This window comes from Dermacentor albipictus, chromosome 9, assembly GCF_038994185.2.
Source record: "Dermacentor albipictus isolate Rhodes 1998 colony chromosome 9, USDA_Dalb.pri_finalv2, whole genome shotgun sequence".
NCBI classification, from domain to species: domain Eukaryota; kingdom Metazoa; phylum Arthropoda; class Arachnida; order Ixodida; family Ixodidae; genus Dermacentor; species Dermacentor albipictus.
This window is the reverse complement of record NC_091829.1, coordinates 125864738-125882290: the sequence shown is the minus strand read 5'-3', so window position 1 is coordinate 125882290 and position 17553 is coordinate 125864738. Positions and strand designations below refer to the sequence as shown.

The 17553-nt window shown below is 46.3% G+C and overlaps 1 pseudogene; it reads left to right on the top strand.

The window, feature by feature from the left end:
* The first annotated feature begins 15551 nt into the window (after positions 1–15551).
* On the top strand, positions 15552–16485 carry LOC135912175 (programmed cell death protein 6 pseudogene; annotated as a pseudogene).
* The last annotated feature ends 1068 nt before the right edge of the window (positions 16486–17553 follow it).

The following is a 17553-nucleotide window of genomic DNA, read 5'->3' as shown; positions in this document are numbered from 1 at the left end:
CTGTGTATGTATATATTTCTTGCCACCCATTATAATTATCGAAAGAATGGCGGTTTTATAACCTCAGGAAATGTGTTTTTTTACTGTAATGGGAGATTTCGCTCCCGGCATACCAGTCTTCTTTAAAGGTGTTTCTCGTCGGGTACCTCTATTCCACTTTTTTCTTTGTGCCCCACAAGAATTCTCACAAGATTGATTGTAATAGTAAGTTTTTATATGACCAATGGTGCGCAGTGGGAAATGAACGTCATAGAACGACAGTAGCCAATCGTCATTGGTCACTATTCATGAGCTTCCTTTGTTCATAATCGGCTTAAATGTAAAGAACGTACTTTATGGACAAGGGCAATAGCAAACACGTGGACTCATTTATTGACCAAATGAGTAGCTTCCAGCGCGATTTCTTAAAAATTCTACCTGGAACATCAGGAGGCGGTAAGGCCCGGATTCCACACGGTCACATTGTGCACACCAGCAGAACATTATTGTTACGATGTGCTGTCTTGCATATGGCGTTTACTCAGAGCATGAATGCCACTAGGAATGAGGGATTTAAATATTAGATCCATCTAAGGGGGAAGTTGTATGCTAACGATGGCTATTTGTGTTTCTTTAAGCGTGGAATTTTACGTTTAGAACCCCAACATTTAGGCAGCATCTTTCTCACTACACCGGTCGAAAATAATGCAATTAGCATTAAAGAAAGTCAGCGACACAGCATATGGCTCCAAATGTATTTATATTTATTTATTTATTCATTTAAGATACCTTACAGGCCCCTCGAGGCATCGTGTAAGGGGGAAGAGTACACTGAAAGGTTGTACAATAATTAGAATACATTTCTGAATACATATACAAGAAACTCAATGTAAGAAATCCTCTAACATGCGTTATTGTAGTGCTAAAAATAGTGAAAAGGCACACAGAATGCTTTAGAAGCCTAGAGGTTGTAATTCATAGTGGTAATTCTGATATTTTCCTAGCATCGGCTGTATGAGTAAACCCTGTCTGCGGGATTTGTCTACTTTGTTTGACGCTCACTTGCCAGTGCCGGACGTGATCATGATGGCATGACTACGACAGTATGGCGACGATGCATTGGCGATAGTGAAATGACGAATGACGATGACGAATGAAGGAGATGATAATTGGATGACAAAGCTTGAATGATTATGGAGTGACGACGATAGCATCAAAACGTAGGTGTGAGAAAGAGAGTATGAGGACGATGGCTTACCAACAGGGGTATATTCACAACTAAATCCCCAACACCAAGGTCAAGATGGAATGACAATGAAATAGCGACAACGATGGAACAGCGAAGTTGGTATTATGACAAAGGTATGACGGCATGACGATGAATGTATGACGATAATGGCATGATGAACGTCGGATGACGTCCCTTCAATGATAATGATTATGGTGTTAATTATGACGCGCGGTTCATTGGCAAGAAGCGAAGCTTAAAGCATCAGGAGCAATATTTATTTTGAGACACTCTACTAGATTCTGGCATATTCCTAATCAATAAGAAAGGGGGCGCCGAAGACTTGAAAAATTATAGACCGATCAGCTTACTGTCAGGTGCCTACAGACTATTTACTAAGGTAATCGCAAATATAATTAGGAACACCTTACACTTCTGTCATGCAAAGGACCAGGCAGGATTCTGTAAAGGCTACTCAACAACAGACCATATTCACACTATCAGTCAGGTGACAGAGAAATGTGCGCAATATACCCACCCTTATATATAGCTTTTATTGATTACGAGAAAGCGTTTGATTCTGTCGAAACCTCAGCAGTCATGAAGGCATTACGGAATCAGGGTGTAGACGAGCCGTATGTAAATATACTGAAAGATATCTATAGCGGCTCCGCAGCCGCCGTAGTCCTCCATAAAGAAAGCAACAAAACGCCAATAAATGAAGGCGTCAAGAAGGGAGATACGATCTCTCCAATGCTATTCACAGCATGTTTACAGGAGGTGTTCAGAGACCTAGATTGGGAAGAATTGTGGATAAAAGTTAATGGAGAATACCTTAGTAACTTGCGATTCGCTGATGATATTGCCTTGCTTAGTAACTCAGGGGACTAACTGCAATGCATGCTCACTGACCTGGAGAGGCAAAGCAGAAGGGTGGGTCTGAAAATTAATCTGCAGAAAACTATAGTAATGTTTAACAGCCTCGGAAGGTAACAGCAGTTTACAATAGGTAGCGAGGCACTGGAAGTGCTACGGGAATACATCTACTTAGGGCAGGTAGTGACGGCGGATCCGGATCATGAGACGGAAATAATTAGAAGAATAAGAATGAGCTGGGGTGCATTTGGCAGGCATTCTCAGATAATGAACAGCAGGTTGCCATTATCCCTCAAGAGAAAAGTGTATTATAGGTGTCTTACCTGCACTCACCCACGGGGCAGGAACCTGTAGGCTTACGAAAAGGGTTCTACTTGAATTGAGGACGACGCAACGAGCTACGGAAAGAATGATGGGTGTAACGTTAAGAAATAACAAAAGAGCAGATTGGGTTAGGGAACAAAGGCGAGTAAATGACATCTTAGTTGAAATCAAGGAAAAGAAATGGGCATGGGCAGGACATGTAATGAGGAGGGAAGATAACAGGTGTTCATTAGGGTTACGGACTTGATTCCAAGGGAAGGGAAGCGTAGCAGGGGACGGCAGAAAGTTAGGTGGGCGGATGAGATTAAGATATTTGCAGGGACGAGGTGGCCAAAATTAGTACGTGACCGGGTTGTTTGAAAGTATGGGAGATGCCTTTGCCCTGCAGTGGGTGCAACCAGGCTGCTGCTGCTGCTGCTGATGATGATGTTGAGTAGATTCTCGGTCCGCGTGCTCATGAGAACAAGCTCTCTCGTGGAAGGAGGTGCTTCCTGGATGCCAGACACTGCCGAGCTTATTTCAGCACTATAATTAGAATGACATCACGAACAACTAAAGGCTATGAGTGGCGAATGTAGGAGGTTAGATGACACACTAAAAATATTTGAAGATGGAACAAGAGAGAGAGAGAGAATATTGTTTTGGGGACGTTGAGAGTATAGACAGACTGTATGTACAATATATATAGAGCCAGAGTCAATGCGATTAATATATCTGACCAGCAACAACACGCAGTAGCCTGGGTCTCACGATGTTCTTCTTCCTTCCTCTTTTTTTTACGCTCCCGTAACAGGACCCCAGGGTACTGAAGTGTTGTCTTGGCGTATGTTAGGCGAAGAACTGCGAGGGAAGTATGGCTTCAGCTGCGAAACGTGCACGATGTCAACAAGTGTTGGACTTGACGATGGATCAAACTCTTAGGGTGAGATCTCGTTATTGACGTCGTTAGCTAGACGTAGGACTTCATAAGGCCCTGTGTAACCAGAGAGAATGTTCTGGGAGAGGCCGAGCCAACGACACGGTGACCAAAGGAGCACCGAAGCACCTGGGGTGAACTTAACATTGCGATGGCACCGGTCGTAACGGTCTTTTTGTATATGCTGCGAGGCTAATAAACGCAATCGGGAGACTTGATGCGCCATGTAAGCGCGATCGATGACTTCACGAACGTACTCAGTTGAAACAAGTGGCACAAAAGGTAGGATGGTGTCAAACGGCAATGTGGGGTCGCGACCGTACAAGAGATAAACTGGTGTATATTCTGGGGTGTCATGTCGGGTTCAGTTATACGCGAATGTCACGTAGGCCAGTGAGGCGTCATAGTCGCGGTGATCGTTGGAGATCTACATCTACACCATCTTTGTGGGTTTTCTGCTCAGACATTCCGTAAGACCAATAGTTTGTGGGCGATAGGTGGTGGACCGCTTGTGCTCAGTGGCACAAGAGCGGAGGAGGTCGTCAACAATCCAAGGCAAGAACGACCGGTGTCCAGGTGTCCAGGTGCACCGTGGCGGAGAATGATGTCGTGGAGGAAAAAATCCGCGACGTCTGCTGCACAATTAGTCGGCAACGCCTTTGTTATCGTGTAGCCTGTCGCGTAATGAGTAGCGACGGTGATCCTCCTAATCCATCTAGTCGTTGCCGGAAAACGGCCAGGCCTACGTGAAAGAACGGTTTAGAGGGAAGTTTAATTGGATGAAGTCGTACGACAGGTGGCAGGGGAGGTTTCTCCCGGCGCTGACACAATTCGCAAGTTGCGATATAACAACGCAGAGAGCGGTAGAGACCTGGCCAGAAGAACCCACGTCGTACTTGATCGTATGTAAGAAAATTACTGAGTGTCCCGCCGTCGGTGCATCGTGAAGTTGTTCTAGAACTACGAATCGCAGATGACGAGGAAAGGCGAGGAGCAATTCAGGGACGTCAGGGTTGATATTGCGACAGCAGAGGATGCCGCTGTGCAGCTCTAAAATGTGACGCCTGCCGTAAGTGCTGCCAGATTGCACTCCTACGATGCTGGGGTCATCTTACGGTGAATGGATGAGTTACTGAGACCTGCAATGAAACAAAGTAGCTACAGATCCTATTGCCGCCACACAGAGGCGTCACGTATGAGACGTGTACGCAGCTGCGCGAATCTCCAGCACTTCCCTCGGGAAATGTTGGGCCATACAGCGGTGCCACCGGGAAGTCTGCGCGTGGCGGTTGTGTGGATATATATTCAGTGAAGCTTGAGTGAGTGAGTGAATAAACTTTATTGTGGGTCCGACGAGGGCGCGAACTCGTCGCGCACCCGGCTAATCCCACGTTGGGACCGGCAGGTCTAGCCCACCAGCCCGGTTGCGGGCACGCCGGACGGCCAGGATTTGCTTTTCTAGAGCGGGGCAACGCAAAAGCGAGTCCCACTCCTCCTTCATGAACTTGGGGTATGTCGACCCGCACTCCCAGAGCATGTGAGGTAGGGTGGCGGTCTGGCCGCAGGACGGGCAGGCGTTGTCGCGATACACGTCGGGGTAAGCCTCGTGGAGAGCGGACAGACACGGATATGTGCTGGTATGTAGGAGCCTAAGCGAAACGGCTTGCGCCCTATTCAACCTGGGGTGAGGGGGTGGAAAGAGCCTTCTGGACATGTAGAAATATTTAATAATCTCGTTGTGAGTAGCGGGAGCGTCCCTGTGACCGTAGAGAGAAGGGGAGTCAGTGCTCCTTATAGAGGAAGCGCGGTCGGTGAGGTCACGCACAGCCTCGTGGGCAGACTCATTGAGTCTCATGCTCGAGTCCACATGCTCTCACAAACCATTCAATTCACTGGTTTCCCGCTCACGTAGGATCGGTCGAGGGTGCTCCCCCGAACCTCAGTGAAGCTTGCCTCAATATATGTATATCAAGCAGGTTCTATTCCGCGCAAGCAGCGAGAAATCTTATACATATTTTTTATTCTATTGAGGAACAAAGTTGCACACAGTTACGCAATTTATCATAAAATGGTTGAACTGATGAACGGCAAACAACCATTGCCCATACCCAATGACCTAACATGGCGCGACAGTCGGCTGCTGACGCCGTTCCGTCAGCAGAACAGCACAATGCTCTATCCATTATACCACGGACTTCCTACTTCCCCATGAATTATATATATAATATATATATATTATATATGTATTATATATATATATATATATATATATATATATATATATATATATATATATACATATATATATATATAGTCATATAATGAGAAGCCAACAAACACTGACACCAAGTACAACATAGGGGAAATTGCATGTGCTTAATAAGTGAACTAAAGTAATGATAAATTAATGGAAATTAAAGTGGATGAAAGAACAACTTGCGCAGGCGTCACGAGAACGTGATCTTATCGGGTGAAGGGAACTGATCAATAAACCCACATATGCTACCTGAAGGCATCAATGTTGCCGGATTCGAGACCCTCGTTATGTAATAAACGAGAAGAAAAGGGGTTAACCGAGGGACCCGATATTTATTAGTCATATAATGAGAAGCCAACAAACACTGACACCAAGTACCACATAGGGGAAATTGCATGTGCTTAATAAATGAACTAAAGTAATTATAAATTAATGGAAATTAAAGTGGATGAAAAAACAACTTGCCGCAGGTGGGAACCGAACCCACAACCTTCGCATGTCGCGTGCGATGCTCTACCAATTGAGCTACCGCGGCGGCGTCTCCCCATCCACTTTCTTGGGTATTTATGTGTACTAGTAGAACCCTGGGAGTGTTGGCCAGCGCCCCCACTCACAGACCTTGGCGGCGGACGTGGAACGTCTTTTTTGCCGCAGGCATCACGAGAACGTGATCTTATCGGGTGAAGGCAACTGGTCAATAAACCCACATATGCTACCTGAAGGCATCAATGTTGCCGGATTCGAGACCCTCGTGATGTAATAAACGAGAAGAAAGGGGGTTAACCGAGGGACCCGATGTTTATTAGTCATATAATGAGAAGCCAACAAACACTGACACCAAGTAGAACATAGGGGAAATTGCATGTGCTTAATAAATGAACTAAAGTATAGATAAATTAATGGAAATTAAAGTGGATGGAAAAACAACTTGCCGCAGGTTGGAACCGAACCCACAACCTTCGCATGTCGCGTGCGATGCTCTACCAATTGAGCTACCGCGGCGGCGTGTCCCCATCCACTTTCTTGGGTATTTATGTGTACTAGTAGAACCCTGGGAGTGTTAGCCAGCGCCCCCATTCACAGACCTTGGCGGCGGACGTGAAACGTCTTTTTTGCCGCAGGCGTCACGAGAACGTGATCTTATCGTGTGAAGGCAACTGGTCAATAAACCCACATATGATACCTGAAGGCATCAATGTTGCCGGATTCGAGACCCTCGTGATGTAATAAACGAGAAGAAAGGGGGTTAACCGAGGGACCCGATATTTATTAGTCATGTAATGAGAAGCCAACAAACACTGACACCAAGTACAACATAGGGGAAATTGCATGTGCTTAATAAATGAAATAAAGTAATGATAAAAAATAATGGAATATAAAGTGGACGAAAAAACAACTTGCCGCAGGTGGGAACCGAACCCACAACCTTCGCATGTCGCGTGCGATGCTCTACCAATTGAGCTACCGCGGCGGCGTCTCCCCATCTACTTTCTTGGGTATTTATGTGTACTAGTAGAACCCTGGGACTGTTAGCCAGCGCCCCCACTCACAGACCTTGGCGGCGGACGTGGAACGTCTTTTTTGCCGCAGGCGTCACGAGAACGTGATCTTATCGGGTGAAGGCAACTGGTCAATAAACCCACATATGCTACCTGAAGGCATCAATGTTGCCGGATTCGAGACCCTCGTGATGTAACAAACGAGAAGAAAGGGGGTTAACCGAGGGACCCGATGTTTATTAGTCATATAATGAGAAGCCAACAAACACTGACACCAAGTAGAACATAGGGGAAATTGCATGTGCTTAATAAATGAACTAAAGTATAGATAAATTAATGGAAATTAAAGTGGATGGAAAAACAACTTGCCGCAGGTTGGAACCGAACCCACAACCTTCGCATGTCGCGTGCGATGCTCTACCAATTGAGCTACCGCGGCGGCGTGTCCCCATCCACTTTCTTGGGTATTTATGTGTACTAGTAGAACCCTGGGAGTGTTAGCCAGCGCCCCCATTCACAGACCTTGGCGGCGGACGTGAAACGTCTTTTTTGCCGCAGGCGTCACGAGAACGTGATCTTATCGTGTGAAGGCAGCTGGTCAATAAACCCAGATATGCTACCTGAAGGCATCAATGTTGCCGGATTCGAGACCCTCGTGATGTAATAAACGAGAAGAAAGGGGGTTAACCGAGGGACCCGATATTTATTAGTCATGTAATGAGAAGCCAACAAACACTGACACCAAGTACAACATAGGGGAAATTGCATCTGCTTAATAAATGACCTAAAGTAATGATAAAAAATAATGGAAATTAAAGTGGATGAAAAAACAACTTGCCGCAGGTGGGAACCGAACCCACAACCTTCGCATGTCGCGTGCGATGCTCTACCAATTGAGCTACCGCGGCGGCGTCTCCCCATCTACTTTCTTGGGTATTTATGTGTACTAGTAGAACCCTGGGACTGTTAGCCAGCGCCCCCACTCACAGACCTTGGCGGCGGACGTGGAACGTCTTTTTTGCCGCAGGCGTCACGAGAACGTGATCTTATGGGGTGAAGGCAACTGGTCAATAAACCCACATATGCTACCTGAAGGCATCAATGTTGCCAGATACGAGACCCTCGTTATGTAATAAACGAGAAGAAAGGGGGTTAACCGAGGGACCCGATATTTATTAGTCATATAATGAGAAGCCGACAAACACTGACACCAAGTACAACATAGGGGAAATTGCATGTGCTTAATAAATGAACTAAAGTATTGATAAATTAATGGAAAATATAGTGGATGAAAAAACAACTTGCCGCAGGCGTCACGAGAACGTGATCTTATCGGGTGAAGGCAACTGGTCAATAAACCCACATATGCTACCTGAAAGCATCAATGTTGCCGGATTCGAGACCCTCGTTATGTAATAAACGAGAAGAAAGGGGGTTAACCGAGGGACCCGATGTTTATTAGTCATATAATGAGAAGCCAACAAACACTGACACCAAGTACAACATAGGGGAAATTGCATGTGCTTAATAAATGAACTAAAGTAATGATAAATTAATGGAAATTAAAGTGGATGAAAAAACAACTTGCCGCAGGTGGGAACCGAACCCACAACCTTCGCATGTCGCGTGCGATGCTCTACCGCCGCGGTAGCTCAATTGGTAGAGCATCGCACGCGACATGCGAAGGTTGGCTATCGTGCGGCTATCGTGCGGCTACTGCGGCTATCGTGGCCACATAGCGCGTTTTTGCCACAAGCGCCAGCAAGACGAGCGTCACGAATATGACGTATACGAACGGGATGAGTTTTCGCCCGGAGCTACTTTCCAACGTCTAGGGAGCTTCCATGACCAACGCCGCCCTTATGGTCCACCGCGCGGACGCTCTCCATCGCCTACTGTAGCATCCGAGACGGCTTACCGTCCTGCGAGACGCCGTTCGCCGTCACCCCTTCGCCGCTCTACTGAGACCTGCTTCTCAATTCGTCGAGCGTCGTCCGGAAAACTGAATTATGCAGCTTTTGGAGGAAAAGCTGCATCGAACGACAGGACAGAAATTCCTCCATCGCATCCGTACAGTGTGATATTGGTTGTAGTAGAAGGGGTACAAGTTGAAGCTTTAATAGACACTGGTGCTAGTGTTTCTGTCATTCACCGTGATTTGTATTCGCGACTTCGGAAAGTTACGACCCCCTATGATGGACCTACGCTACTCGCTGCTCAAGGGGCCTCCATTCGACCTATCGCCATGTGCACAGCTCGTATTTCCATCGATGGACTTCTACATCACGTATAATTTGCGGTGCAAAACTCGTGTGCCCAGCAGCTCATATTGGGATGGGATTTTCTTTCTACGGCCTCCGCCTCCATCTGCTGTGGACAACGCGTTCTCCACATGACCGACACGACCTACTCACTTCATGCAGATGACACACCCCTTCACTTCCTTGCTGCAGAAGATACCGCGTTACCTCCTCGCCATCAAAGCATCGTTACTATCACGTCTGATGTGATTGACTGCGGCGACGTGCTCGTCTTACCATCTGCACGCTGTCTTGCAAGAGGCATAGCCTTTGCATCTGGGCTCGTTAGGTTTGATCATGGCTCTGTACTTCTCTACGCTACAAACCCGACATCCGAAAAGATTCTCATCCGTAAAGGCACTACATTGGCTTGCGCCACTGCATCAGAGTCTATATCTGTTATTTCCTTTAAACCAGCTTCCTCTGACGGTCCTTGTACCGGTTGGGCCGCATCTCCTTCAGCTCTTGCAGCTGCCATCAGTTCCGACCTGACACCTTCGCAGTCACAACAATTGCTTGCTTTGCTCCAAAAACATGAAGCTTCCTTTGACGCGCATTCATCTTCGTTGGGAAAGACTTCGATTACGACGCATCGGATAGAGACATATGGTACATCCATCGTGCGCCGTAGACCATATCGCGTATCGCTAGCCGAGAGGAAAGTCATTGACGAGAACGTCACCGACATGCTCCAACGAAACATAATACGCCCCTCTGCTAGCCCTTGGTCTTCCCCCGTTGTTTTGGTTCGCAAAAAAGACGGCTCTGTTTGATTTTGTGCCGACTACCGAGCACTTAACAAGATCACACGCAAGGATGTATAACCTATGCCGCGAATAGACGATGCCTTGGATTCCCTGCAGGGTGCCCAGTACTTCTACAGCATCGATCTGCGTTCCGCCTACTGGCAGATACCTATGCACGAGGACGATAAGGAGAAAACAGCGTTTTCAACACCAGATGGGCTCTACGAGTTTAATGTCATGCCATTCGGCCTTTGAAATGCGCCGGCAACGTTCGAGCGCATGATTGACACCGTTCTTCGTGGCCTAAAGTGGAAGACTTGCCTGTGCTATCTTGACGATATTGTTGTTTTCTCGTCAACCTTCTCTCAGCACCTGCAACGTCTGGATGAAGTTCTCACGTGGCTTGCCAACGCTGGACTTCAGCTAAACACCAAGAAATGCCATTTTGCGAGCAAGACGACCAAAGTTCTAGGTCACATTGTGAGCAAAGATGGCATTCGTCCTGATCCTGACAAGGTTTCCGCAGTTCAGCACTTCCCTCGTCCCGAAAAGACCAAAGATTTGCGTAGTTTCTTAGGCGTCGCTTCCTATTTTCGGCGATTCATACGGGGCTTCGCCTCAATAGCGTCACCTCTGCACAAATTACTGGGTTCTAATGTTCCCTTTGTGTGGTCTCCCGAATGTGAATCTGCGTTCACCCATCTGAAGCGCGCTCTCACATCTGAACCAGTACTACGCCATTTTGATGAAGCTGCTCCTACCCTCCTGCATACGGATGCCAGTGGTCACGGAATTGGTGGCATTCTCCTACAGCGAGACGACACTTTAGGTGAGAGGGTCGTCGCATACGCAAGTCGCGTTCTGACAAACGCCGAAAAGAATTACACCATCACGGAGCAGGAATGTCTACCTATCATTTGGTCTGTGCAGAAGTTTCGACATTATCTTCACGGCCGCCACTTTACGATCGTTACAGACCATCATGCCTTATGCTGTCTTTCGACGCTGAAGAACTTGTCTGGACGATTTGGTCGGTGGATTCTTCGTTTGCAAGAATAGGACTTTACCATTACCTACAAGTGCGGGAAAAAACACCAAGATCCAGACGTGCTTTCTCGCTGTCCGCTTCCTATGACACCATGCAATGGAGCTCCAACTACCATCCGTGACACGCTTTCGCTCGATCCCTCCTCAGATGCTTTCTTGTTGGCCATTGTCGACGAGATGCCTCCACACGACAACAAATTCTTCCAATTTCATCAACTTGCCGACTCTTACTGTCCGCGCAACACGGACCACCTTCAAGGAGCTTCGCGCCCGCCTAACGCCCGCCTTCGTCGGCAGCTGACGCAATTTAAGATTGACAACCGCGTCCTATACCGTCATGTCTCTCACCCTGATGGTCAACGCTGGGTTCCGGTTCTGCCACGCTCTCTATGTGCTCATGTCCTGCAGGCTTCTCACGACGACATGACTGCTGGTCACTTGGTTTCCAGAAAACCTATGACCGCATGAAAGGGCGCTTCTACTGGCCTGGATTGTCCGCCAGTGTAGCGAGGTATGTCGCTTCCTGCGCTCTATGTCAGCGTCGAAAGCTCCCTACATCAGCTCCAAGCGGACAACTGCAACCGGTTCCTTGTCCGTCGCAACCATTTGAGGTCGTTGGAGTTGACCTGTATGGCCCACTTCCTGTGACTCTCACCGGTAAACGATGGATTGCGACAGCCGTTGATCACTTGACACGCTACGTCGAAACAACTTGTGTGAGTTCTGCCTCAGCCTCTGAAGTTGCTGCATTCATGCTTCAATCCTTAATACTGCGTCACGGTGCTCCTCGCGTCCTCCTGAGCGACCGCGGAAAAGCATTCCTCTCGCAACTACTAGACGAAGTACTCAGAGCCTCCGGAACCACCCACAAGACTACCTCCAGTTACCATCCGCAAAGCAACGGCCTCACAGAGCGATTTCATCGCACGCTGTCAGACATGTTAGCCATGTACATTGACCCAGATCACAGAAACTGGGACGCAATTTTACCATTCGTGACCTTTGCATATAATACCACCGTTCAACGCACGACCGGTGACTCGCCATTCTACCTTGCCTGTGGTCGTTCGCCCTCTTCCTGTCTTGACGTCTCTTTCTTCGCGCCAACTGTCCATCAATGTCCTTCCTCCTGCGAAGAATATGTGTCCCGCATTCTGCATTGTCGCCAGCTCGGCCGCATCCACACCGAAGCACGGCAACAGGACCGCAAGCAGCATTACGACGCCTCTCATCGGTTCGTGTGCTTCCGCCCTGGTGAGGAAGTGCTACTCCGGACACCAGTTCGTACTCCTGGCTTGTGTGACAAGTTTCAGCTCCGGTTCATCTGCCCCTACAAAGTCTTGGAGCAGACTTCTCCAGTGAACTATCGCGTGGAACCAGTTATTGTTCCAAATGACCGCCGCTGCCGCGCCGCTGAGATTGTCCACGTTTCCCGTATGAAGCCTTTCACGAGACGTTCACCGCCCCTTTGAATTGCGGCCAGGATGGCCGCTCTCGCGCGAGGGGACATTAGTATGGGAATTTATAAGCTATTCTTTGTCATCTGTACACGATCATCATCATATGGGGTTCATATGGGGTTCTTCTTCATCATCGCTTGTGGGGCTGGCTCTCGAGTGTGCTCCGTGCTGTGGGCGCGGTCGGCTCGCCTAACCTTTTGACGCGGAATAAAAGCCGTGATCTCTCCTGCGCCACATTATATATATATATATATATATATATATATATATATATATATATATATATATATATATATATATACACCGAAAAGTTGGTAATGCAACCCATAAATACCAATTGCCTTAAAATCAAAGGTGCGGCGGTTTCTTCGTGTAACATCTTGTTTGTTATTTATGCTATCGCGGCAACAGCCAAATGCACTGCAATAACGACTGTGTGAGTGCGTGTGAGACGTTACAACGCACAAAACAATCATTATAACAAAAAACATACAGCGCTACTTCTTTTGACATACATTTAAACAAAGCTCGATAGCATGAGCTTGTCATCATCATCATCATCAACCTGGTTACGCCCACTGCAGGGCAAAGGCCTCTCCCATACTTCTCCAACAACCCCGGTCGTGTACTAATTGCGGCCATGCCGTGCCTGCAAACTTCTTAATCTCATCCGCCCACCTAACTTTCTGCCGCCCCCTGCTACGCTTCCCTTAACTTGGGATCCAGGCCGTAACCCTTAATGACCATCGGTTATCTTACCTCCTCATTACATGTCCTGCCCATGCCCATTTCTTTTCCTTGATTTCAACTAAGATGTCATTTACTCGCCTTTGTTCCCTCACCCAATCTGCTCTTTTCTTATTTCTTAACGTTACATCCATCATTCTTCTTTCCATAGCTCGTTGCGTCGTCCTCAATTTAAGTAGAACCCTTTTCGTAAGCCTCCAGGTTCCTGCCCCGTGGGTGAGTACAGGTAAGACAGCTATTATACACTTTTCTCTTGAGGGAAAATGGCAGCCTGCTGTTAATTATCTGAGAATGCCTGCCAAATGCACCCCAGCTCATTCTTATTCTTCTAATTATTTCCGTCTCATGATCCGGATCCGCCGTCACTACCTGCCCTAAGTAGATGTATTCCCGTACCACTTCCAGTACCTCGCTGCCTATTGTAAATTGCTGTTCTCTTCCGAGACTGTTAAGCATTACTTTAGTTTTCTGCAGATTAATTTTTAGACCCACTCTTCTGCTTTGCCTCTCCAGGTCAGTGAGCATGCATTGTAATTGGTCCCCTGAGTTACTAAGCAAGGCAATATCATCAGGGAATCGCAAGTTACTAAGGTATTCTCCATTAACTTTTATCCCCAATTCTTCCCAATCCAGGTCTCTGAATACCTCCTGTAAACACGCTGTGAATAGCATTGGAGATATCGTATCTCCCTGCCTGACGCCTTTCTTTATTGGGATTTTGTTGCTTGCTTTATGGAGGACTACGGTGGCCGTGGAGCCGCTATAGATATCTTTCAGTATTTTTACATACGGCTCGTCTACACCCTGATTCCGTAATGCCTCCATGACTGCTGAGGTTTCGACAGAATCAAACGCTTTCTCGTAATCAATAAGAAAAATTGGTTAAGAAAAATTGGTTAAGCAAAATTTGTTAAGAACGCTGGCTCGAACGTAATCCTATATAAATGTGACAACGTACCGGTTTTTGAATGGGGCCAATGAAAACATGATTAAATACAGCATTAACGACACTGCAACACAATACCTTCGCCTCGCGAATAGTTTTTAGAAAAATGACGTCTTGAGAAAATCTGTCTTGAACTCAGCTTCCAACTCTTTGAGCGTATTTAGGAAAGATTGGTAGCGCTTTCTAGACGATCAAAAGGAAGAAGCCAAACACACGCAAACTAACAACTGAGGTTTATTCGAGGAAAACACTTAAATATCAGACCATGCCAGCGCAGGCGCATCAGGGTATCAGCAGCAGAAAAGAAGAAAAAACACAGAATCAGAAAGAACCGATGGTATGGCTCAGCTAAACATATTATCCAGGAAACTTGCCTCCCTATTGCAAAGCATGACCGATGTTTCACTGATGCTTGCTTGTCCCTTCTTTCTTATATAATATGCCTCTAGAAGTTCTCGTGCTTTTTCGTTATTGCACTTGCGCATGATCTTAACCTGGTTGAGCAGAGGCCTTCATTTAAGGTCTAAGCAATGCATGGGCAAAACATGGGTGAATGAGAACACGAAAAATCAATTTTAATCCGGGAGCAACGTCATTTACCTATGCATTGCTTAGAGTATTTTTTTTATCATTACAGAATATATCAAGAGTGTTTACGTTTAGATGAATTATGTTTTCGACACGCCCGATATTTTGCCAGTCCCCATTAGTGGGTAGGTGTCACTCGTTGATGCAACTTAACCAACCAATATTACCTCGTAGGTCCCGCTGACTCCTCTATGCCATATCTCCAAGTAACCTGAAATTATCGACCATTCTTTCTGAACCTGCCGTCGGTTTCCAGCAGAGAGAAAGAAAACGCTTCGAAATATCATTCCGAAGCTTAGGCATTATTTTAAATACTGAAATCACCCTGTGCTTAAGGGCATCTACATTTGTCTTCACCCATAGGAAAACCCACATGGCCGTTTGCTGTTTTCTTTATGACACAAGGAGAATACCTGGTTAAGTTAGCTTAGTGTTTTATTGTTTATTATGGCTGCAAAATTGTTGTTCAAATAAATATATTTCCTTCTAGTTTGCTTTCCTTTAAAGACCTACGCGTATTTATCTAAGCAAGAACATGTCTCCAAATTTATTTTTTCTGCTTTAATTTATTGTACAATTGTAACCGCTCCCACCTTTTTAACTGCTGGCTTCTTGGCCAATCTCCCGTAGCGGGTAGGCGTCTTACAATAGAAATCAATCCCGGAAGGTGGTCTCACAGCTGCACTTGGAGCAGCGATAAAGGGCGACACGTAAGCGACGTTTGCCAAAGGGTAACCACCATGAGCCTGTATGGCCGAGGTCCACCCCCGCCTCCCAGAACCGACACTGGATACCTGCAGCAGACGTTCAATAACGTCGACAAGAACAGGAGCGGGAAGATCAATGCGACGGAGCTGCAGAGTGCCTTGTCCAACGGCACCTGGAAACCGTTCAACCCCGACACGGTGCATCTGATGATAAATATCTTCGACCGCAGCCGCACTGGCACGATCAACTTCCAAGAGTTTACATCTCTGTGGAACTACATCAATGATTGGCTCAAGTGCTTCCAGAGCTTCGACAAAGACCGGTCTGGCACCATCGACAAGCGCGAATTGTATGAAGCTCTGACCAGCTTCGGCTACCGCTTGGGTGAGCAAACACTCGACACCATCCTGATGAAGTATGACAAGGATCGGAAAGGCTCCATCAACTTTGACGACTACATACTGTGCTGCGTCACTCTCCAGACCCTGACAACGGCCTTCCGGAATGAAGACACAGACAGGGATGGTTTCATAACGCTTAGCTACGAAGGTTTTCTGAAACTGGGCCTCAGCCTAAATTGGTGATGACCGTTTTGGGCTGGTGCCTAGAAGGGAACGACCACTCTGCTGAGAAGTCCTGCATTCACGGAAGACGTCTTTTTAATCCTTTATTTTTGGTTTTTTCACGGCGTCTCCTCTCTCCCTCAAGAAAAAAATACGGCGTATGCTTTTTTGGAAGCACAGAGGCTGAGGACATTTAAGATCGGTGGAATACATAACCAACCACCCTTAAAAATTAGGCCGCACCATTAAGCTGCTGGAGCTCATTTTTTTTAAATTACCAAATAAAAGCTTCAATAACATCCACTGTGTATGTATGTATTTCTTGCCGCCCATAATATTTATAGAAAGAATGGCGGTTTTATAAATTCAGGAACTGTGTTTTTTTTTACTGTAATGGGCGATTTCGCTCCCGGCATGCCAGTCTTCTTTAGAGGTGTTTCTCGTCGGGTACCTCTTTTCCACTTTTTTCTTTGTGCCCCTCAAGAATTCTCACAAGATTGATTGTAATAGTAAGTTGTTGTATGACCAATGGTGTGCAGTGGGAAATGAACGTCATAGAACGACAGTAGCCAGTCGTCATTGGTCACCATTCATGAGCTTCCCTTGTGCATAATCGCCTGAAATATAAAGAACGAACTCTATGGACGATGGCAATAGCAAACACGTGGACTCATTTATTGGCCAAATCAGTAGCTTCCAACGCGATTTTTTTTAAATTCTACCTGGAACATAAGGAGGCGGTAAGGCCCGTCTTCCACACGGTCACATTGTGCACACAAGCAGAACATTATTCTTATGATGTGTTGTCCAGCATATGGCGTTTACTCAGAGCATAAATCCCACTAGGAATGAGGGATGTAATTTTTAGATCCTACTTAGGGGGGAGTTGTATGCTAACGATGGCTATTTATATTTTTTTAATCGTGGAATTTCACGTTTAAATCTACAGCATCTAAGCAGCATCTTTCTCACTACACCAGTCCAAATTAATGCGATTCGCATTAAAAAAAGTCAGCTGCCCAGCATTTGGCTCCAAATGTCATTTATATTTTTTATTTATTTATTTATTTTAATATACCTTACAGGTCCCTCGAGGCATTGTGTAAGGGGGAAGAGTACACTCAAAGGTTATACAATAATTAGAATACATTTGTGAATACATATACAAAAAACTCAACGTAACAAATGCGCTAACATTCATTATTGTAGTGCTAAAAATTGTGAAAAGACAAACCAAATGCTTTAGAAGCCCAGAGGCGGTAATTAATGGTGGTAATTATAACATTTTCCTACTTTCGATTGTATGAGAAAACCCTGTCTGCGGGATTTGTCCACATTGTTATGACGCTCACTTGCCAGGGTCGGCCGT